This window comes from Bactrocera neohumeralis, chromosome 4, assembly GCF_024586455.1.
Source record: "Bactrocera neohumeralis isolate Rockhampton chromosome 4, APGP_CSIRO_Bneo_wtdbg2-racon-allhic-juicebox.fasta_v2, whole genome shotgun sequence".
Taxonomy (NCBI): Eukaryota; Metazoa; Arthropoda; class Insecta; order Diptera; family Tephritidae; genus Bactrocera; species Bactrocera neohumeralis.
In genome coordinates, this window is record NC_065921.1 from 71,537,757 (window position 1) to 71,546,154 (window position 8,398).

The window sequence follows — 8,398 nt, forward strand, 5'->3', positions numbered from 1 at the left end:
TTTTGCTTGTTTATATACCCATTGAGGTAGAAATGGGCCTCATCGCTGAACAAAATTTGGCTCGAGGACGTCGAATCTTCTTGGAACTTTTCTGGGGCTCATAGAGCGAAGCAATGTCGCTTAGGAAGGTTGCGCGTCTTCAGTTCTTACACAAGCTGTACTTTGTACGCTTTCAATCTAAGATCTCGAAGTAAAATGCGGCAAGGCGTTCCTATACGTCACTCTCCACGGTCTTCGTGATGGAACACAATCCCCTCCCCTATTAGCCAATGTTGGCCGCTTCTGTTCCTTTGCTTCCTGTAGCCGATACTATTGTCAATGGATACATCCCCAACATCTTACTGTCGATTTCAAAGCCGCTTTCGACAGCATTCGATACCAAGTCTTAATTTGGTATCTCTGCGAAACTTACACGGTTATGCAGTATGATGTTAAGCACAAACCTCGGCTCCGTTAAAATCGGAAAAAACCTCTCCGAGCCATTCGATAACAGACGAGGCTTAGACGGGATCGAACCCTCTCGTGCTTCTTCCTCAATATATGTATGTAGAGTAATACGTACTGTTAATCTGAACCGCAGTTAAACTCTCTGATCTAAAAGTACAATGGAACTTGGATTCCAGATTATATTGACATTGTAGGCATTAACAACAGGGCCTTCAGTGCTGTCTTTTTTAGAGGTTGGCCTGGTGAACGGTGGGCAAGACAAAGTACCTGGAGACCGCACACATAAATTCCTCGCGTCTTGGAAACTGCGTTACTGAAACTATACATTTTAAAAAATTAAAGACTCGCAATCAGCACAAATCCACAAATAATCTAAGCACGGAGATCAAGTAAAGAATAAGCCTTGCCAACAGTTTCCACTTTAGGGTATGTCGGCAATTAAGAAGCAGATTCCTCTCTCGATGAACAAAAATTACGCTCTAAAAGTCTCTCATTATTCCCGTCCTATTATACGGCGCAGAAACATGGACGATGACAAACCGAGATGAGAAAGCACTTGGAACATTCGAAAGAACTGTTCTTCGCAAGATCTTTGGAACCGCGAGAGCGATAAAAAAAGATGTAACCTTGAACTCTATGAGCTCTACGCAACATGGATTTAGTTACAAAAAAAAACCAACGAATGCGTTGTTCAGGCCATGTCGTTCCCATGGAAGATGATGCTCTAGCGAAAAGCTGCTTCGATTCGATACAGGTGAGTGGATAACAGAAGCAAGGGCGCCCTCGCATCTACTGGAAGGACCAAGTGCATAAAGTCCTGTCTGGAAAGGATAGAGATAAGACGCGAAGTTTTATGTTCGCGGAACAGACCGATCCGCTGCCGAGGAAGAAGAGTTGGGTTCGAATTAAGAGTTTGGCCGTAAGAGAATAGCTGATAGTGGATGATTCTCAGCCAATCCCACCAAATACATAGCAAAACCTTCCTAACCGTCATTTCTGGCTTGACCACCGTTTGCGCCGGTTCACCGCTATCACTATCCGCTTCAGAAATGGATTGGTTTTGTTGCGATTGAATGATTCACAGATGGATATTCGTTCCTTCTTTTTTATCCTTCTTTTTTATCCAAAGAGTAGATCTGTTTTGAAATATAAGTTTGGCAGTCTCCTTGTACCAGTTTTCCAGTGACGAAACGTCAAACTAACATGATCCAGTCAACTGCCAATGTCAGGTTGAAGACGCTCCCTACTTCCTGTGAAATGAGAGTTTTACATGGCTTTATTTCCAGTCGAGTAATAACTACTGTTGACTGGTGATTCTACATTAGATTTCAATCTTGACTCTGTTTTCGGTGGTAATGCTGGTTCCAAAATAAAGAAATTTTGGACTGCTTCTTCAATAGGACAATTATTTCTTCTGAGTATGTGTCTTAAAGGTGTTTACAGTTCGCGGCCATATATAAATCTGAGTCAGTTCCAATTACGTAGACACGACTGTCGAGGGAATGATTCTCTGGAACACCTAAAACGCCGCAAAAAAATCGACTTATTTTTACATTGCCAAAGTTTAACTAACATGTCCACACGTGGATTTTTCGACATTCAAGTTATTTTCGGAGATATGGGTATTTTGTTGAGCCGCCATTCAGACTGGTTCAGCTTTACCCGAAACTTTAGATGCGCTTTTGCTGAAACTGACTGTCTTATGGCCAACGAAACCCACGATTTCTCAGATTCGACTGGAACGATTTTCCTGCAATTTTCAGAGATTGTTATTTAAAGACTTGACTTGAAACTAACCATAAATATCTCGAGACTGTCTTTTTCAAAACGAAACCCACGATTTCTCAGATTCGACTGGACCGATTTTCCTGCAATTTTTAGAGATTCTTATTTAAAGACTTGACTTGGAACTAACCATAAATATCTCGAGACTGTCTTTTTCAAAACGAAACCCACGATTTCTCAGATTCAACTGAACCGATTTTCCTGCAATTTTTAGAGATTGTTATTTAAAGACTTGACTTGAAACTAAACATAAATATCTCGAGACTGTCTTTTTCAAAACGAAACCCACGATTTCTCGAAACCCACGATTTCTCAGATTCGACTGGAACGATTTTCCTGCAATTTTTAGAGATTCTTATTTAAAAACTTGACTTGGAACTAACCATAAATATCTCGAGACTGTCTTTTTCAAAACGAAACCCACGATTTCTCAGATTCGACTGGACCGATTTTCCTGCAATTCTTAGAGATTGTTATTTAAAGACTTGACTTGGAACTAACCATAAATATCTCGAAGTGTTTTCAAAAAATCTTCTTTAAAGACTTGACTTGGAACAATCTGTAAATAACTCGGGACTGTCTTTTTCAAAACGATACCTATGACTATTAACCTACTTACGTGAAATTATTAGATAATCTGCTTTGAAGACTTGGATGGAACTATCCACAAATATTCGAACTGTCTTTTTCAAAACGAAACCCACGATTTCTCAGGTTCTGCTGGACCGATTTACGTAAAATTTTTTAGATATTTTTTTTTTTAATTGACTTGAAAATATTCATTGGCAAAAATTTCCACGTTCTTGATACATAAACTTACATATATTTCCAGATAAATAACTTCTGACTTCAGAGATCCAACGAATTTCTAATTAATGAGCCGCAATTTATTTCGATTTCTTTTTTTTTTGTCTATTAAAACATTCCAATAATACAGTATGATCAAACCGAAGCTGTGCTCGACAATACGCGGCAATTAAGTATCGAACAATTGTCAACCCCTAATGACATTTACTCAATTGTCAAAAGTGTCAAATTAATCAGTCAAAATAGAAACAAGAAAAAAATAAGATTGAGCACAAAAACAGCAAAAAACCGTAGTTGTGTAGTAAGTAGTGAAGAAAGAAATACACATACTTCGTTTGCCTACAGTCGAGTTTCACTGTCTTTAAACCTCAAGTTTTACCATTCTTCGCTCACACACACTAACCACTTGTCAAAACAAATGATGCTGTCAAAGTGACAATTGTCGCTTCGTGGCGAGTAAGAAAATCGTCACAGCTCCCTTTTTCGTATGTGCGCATACCGAGGTACAATTGGCTTACCGGCAATGCAAACAGCATCCACCACGTCTCGGAAGCAAGTAGCAAACAAGTTGGGCAAACAAGAGCCGAATTAACAAAGCTTCTTTGATGCACTTGAGAAAATAGTGGAAAACAGTAGAAAAAGCATATACATAAGTAGATATAAATATATACAAATGTATGTATGAAGTTTGTATGCGATTGTATATGGATATGTGTACTCGGCTATGAAGAAATATGTACATATGTACATATATATGTATATGTATATAAGTTAAAACAGTAGCTAAATATATATATGTATATATGTATATCCAGTTCTATGTATATATATATATATGTATATATATAAATACAATTTTTATACCCTCTACGGAATAATATTAAGTTAAGGTAAGGTCAGAGAACCTATAAAGATCAGCTGAGTCGATATAGCCGAGTCCCTCAGCGTTCCCATATATAGAGGAATTAGTTCCTTAACTTTGGAGATATCGTTCTGAAATTTTACACACATTTTCTTCTTCTCTAGAAGCTTCCCATTTGATCGGAACTGATAATATCGGACCACTATAGCATATAGCTGCCGTACAAACTGATCCGTGAATATTAAGTCCTTGTAAAGAAAACTTTTTTATTAGACCAAGATATCCTCACGAAATTTATCATAGAAGAATCTTCAAAAAAATGCTAGAATCTCCGAAGAAACTATTGAAATCGGATCACTATAATATATAGCTGCCATACAAACTGACCGATCAAAATCAAGTTCATGTATGAACAACTTTTTTACTTGACAGGAGAACTTCACGAAATTCGGTACAGATTATTATGCAAGAGTGGTGCACTAAAGTCCATGTCCAGTCCATGGCACTTGACGCCATCTGGTATTAGACATGTCCGAAGGACTATGGTTGCGAAAATTGATAGCATGCACAGAGAATCTGGGTTTTAAAAGAACACGTGCCTGAACACACGGAAATGCTGACACACTTTGACTTCATAATCGATCACTTGGACCATGTAGTCGCCAAACTTAGCTCTGGTGTCTACTTCTCTGCCCATATATTGACGAGGGAGTTGAGGATGCGGAGAAGCTGTTGAAGGAGAGCGGCAGTGGGCTTCTTGACGGATGAGTCAAAGCTTGGGTGAAGGTTGATGGAGGGGGTTTACTGTCAGGAGCTCTCTATCAACTGCAACTTCAGACCTCCTGACTATTGCAGTGATTGCAGTGTCTTCCAAGCCGAGGTTGCAGCCATTAAGGTAGTTGTAGACTTACTGCTCCGGAGTAACTGTAGACTTACTGCTCCAGGGTGCAAGTGAAGTAACCATCCACTCAGATAGCAGAACGATGATACTAACCTTGAACTCATTAACAGCGCGTTCAGAGTTTGTCAAGAAGTGCCTAACCTCACTAACAATAGCAACGAGTGTCTTTGTGATAAGACTGGTATGAGTGCCAGGCCACAGCGGAACAGCAGGAAGTTGTAAAGTTGATGAGCTAGCAAGGAAAGGTACGCTAGAACCGCTATCGGAAGAAAAGGAACGGGTTCCGTATCCAACTACTAAATAACTGAGCCTCGCGAAAGCTTGGCCAGCGCTAGCCCACCATCGGTACATGCACCGTCGCAAAAGCCTTTTGTCCCGAGATCGATAGCAAGAGATCTAGTGAACTCTTTGCCCTCAGTAAGTAGTTGTGGGGCTTTTAACATGCCATTGCCTTATTGGCGTTAACACAATAAGGTTAGGAATCTTACCAGGCGCCATCTGCAGAAGCTGTGTAGAAAAGATGAGGTGGAAACTCAGTAAACTCTTTGCCCTCAGTAAGTCTAGCCTCTCCCTAGTTGTGGGACTTTTAACAGACTATTGCCCTATTGGCGTCCATGCTGTTGGGAATCTTACCAGACGCCATCTGCAGGAACTGTATGGAAGAAGTTGAAACATATCTCTTTGGGCATGCTTGTTGGTGCGAGTTTCGATTCCACATTCATGAAGAGCATTATAACTGCCGATGATACATGGGCTTGTGAGTTTGACATGCAAACAAGTCAACAATCATCGGAATGGAGAGAAAAAACGAGCCGAAACCAAAAAAAAACACGCCAAACCCGCGCGAAAATCAAAGTTAGGCGCATTGGTTTTGTCGATATTCGTGATTTGGTGCATCATGAATTTGTTTCGGAGGGACAGACGGTTAAAACGGACTTCTATTCGGTCGTATTGAGATGTTTGAATGAGAACATCCGTCGAAATGAAACGAAAGAACAATTCATGGATTTAACATGATAACAATGCACCATCGCTTTGAGCCACGATTGTGAGCGAATTTAAAGCCTTAAAACCAAAAACGCTAGGAATACCATCGGTCAAGCGCCGTCTTCACCAGATTAGGCCCCGAGTGATTTTTTCTTGTTCTTCTTCTTCTTAATTGGCGTAGACACCGCTTTCGCGATTATAACCGAGTTAACAACAGCGCGCCAGTCGTTTCTTCTTTTCGCTACGTGGAATATTCCAAGCGTAGCCAGGTCCTTCTCCACCTGCTTCCCCCGGTGGGTACTGCGTCGAATACTATCAGAGCTGGAGTGTTTTCGTCCATCCGGACAACATGACCTAGCCAGCGTAGCCGCTGTCTTTTAATTCGCTGAACTATGTCAATGTCGTCGTATATCTCGTACAGCTCATCGTTCCATCGAATGCGATATTCGCCGTGGCCAATGCGCAAAGGACCATAAATTTTTCGCAGAACTTTTCTCTCGAAAACTCGCAACGTCGACTCATCAGTTGATGTCATCGTTCAAGCCTCTGCACCATATAGCAGGACGGGAACTATGAGTGACTTATAGAGTTTGGTTTTTGTTCGTCGAGAGAGGACTTTACTTTTCAATTGCCTACTCAGTCCGAAGTAGCTCGTAGTCCTTATTTCGTTTGCCATGGTCGTCATCAAAAGGGGGGTTTCTCTTCCGAGGCTGTTGGTAGTTTTTCATTGGTAGAGGTTTTTACGTGGCGGGTCACAAACCCAGCGCACAACCCTATGTAGCAGATGTTTCGCCATCTCACTTTAGCTCGCCTTCGAACGGATGTTCTTAGACTACCCAGAGGATACTTGGTCAAAGGCCGGAAGTCGTGAGCTGCTTGAGCCATGCGTAAAAGAATCTTTTCTGGCCACTGCCAAGTGAATGGCTATCAGAGAACTTTCCTCACTTGCGTAAACTTCTACACATGACTCCATCCTCTATCCTTTTTTCTTCTTCTTCTCCAAACGGAAATTGCCTTTCCGTAGAGCCCGTTTTCCGTTGATCGAGAGATAAAACAAAATTCGTTGAAGGAGCTGAAGTCCATTCCAAAAAGTGCTTATGAAAAGTGTTTCGAGGACTGGATATATGTATTACATTTGGTGGAGATTACTTTGAAGGCGACAAAATAAATATTGATGAATAGTTAAATATATATAAGTATATATAGCATATATGTACATAGGTATGATAGCTGTCATACTTACTTAATTCCTTACATTTGAACCAAGTTCTCCCACACACTCCGGCGCATCAGGTAAAATATTGCCAAATCTTTAATATAATATAGACATATGCTTGTACATTTATATACATGTGTATATGCGCATATGAATGTATGTATGTATGCACATATGTATCTTGTCATACATATCTGTTTAAAAAAAGAAAGGAAGCGCAGCTGTAAGCAGAATGACGGCACAGAAAGTCATGGGAAAAAATCTCAAGGAAATGTGTTTCTAATAGCCAAAAAACTGTTGCATGCAACAATCACAAAAATATGCTGAGTTGTTGTTGTTTTCTAGCAATTTTAGTTTCTCCAAATTATAAATTTATATTCTCGATTAAAAAAATAAAATAAAAATAAACTGGTTTTAATTTTTTTGTGCCAACAAAACATGTGCACTGACAGAAATATACTATATAAATATGCGCATAAGGATATACATACATACTTATATATTATTGATATTTCTCTTGATAATGATTTCCAATTTCCCTTTTATAAAATTACATGCTTATAATGCTTATTATTGCACGGCAGCTATCAATAATTAAATTTATACATATAATTCCACACACACACACACACACACGCTCACTCACTCATACACATGTAAGCAGCTGAATTTGTTGCATGCAACACGAAAACACAGCAAAAGGTCCTGCCTTGCGACCTGCCGAATTCCCCTCACTTGTCGTTGCATTCACTATTCACTGTTGCATTGCCGTTTGTGGCATGCTGTAGGTGTTGCAACATTGCCATTAAGTTTTGGGTTATTGAACTGTTGATCTTTGATTTTTACCTTTTGTATTTTTCCCTTCCTTTCACTGTTTACCTCGTTACGTTGCTGCGTTTCGTTCGTTTGTTTGTCGCTTTGTTTTTGTTAGCATTATTCTCAGCAATTTTCCCATCGATGTCGGATTTTTTGATTTGCAGGTGTTTCTTTGCGTCACAAATGAAATCTTTTATTGGCAGCGCAGTTACGAATGTTGGTGGAAAGTGGGAAAAGGCAATTTATAGTCTTGCAAGTCCTGTTTCCCTACACAAATGGAGTTGCTTTTGTGACTTTTGTGGTTGCCTCGACACAAAGATCATTAGGTGAGCCTTAAGGAGATTAAATAAGATTTAGGTTTTGTGGATTTTAGAAGGTTGTTAATGGGTTAAGTTGTAGTTAAGACGCTATAAATAATCGACAACATTCAATTATGATTTACGCAAGCCCAGATTTTGTAAGAAGAAGAACAAGTCGCAAATAAATATTTATTATTATAAATTTGACGGATTCTTTTATTTTGTTTTTGTTTTTTTTTTTTTAATTATGTATAAATTTCGTATATGTATATTATATA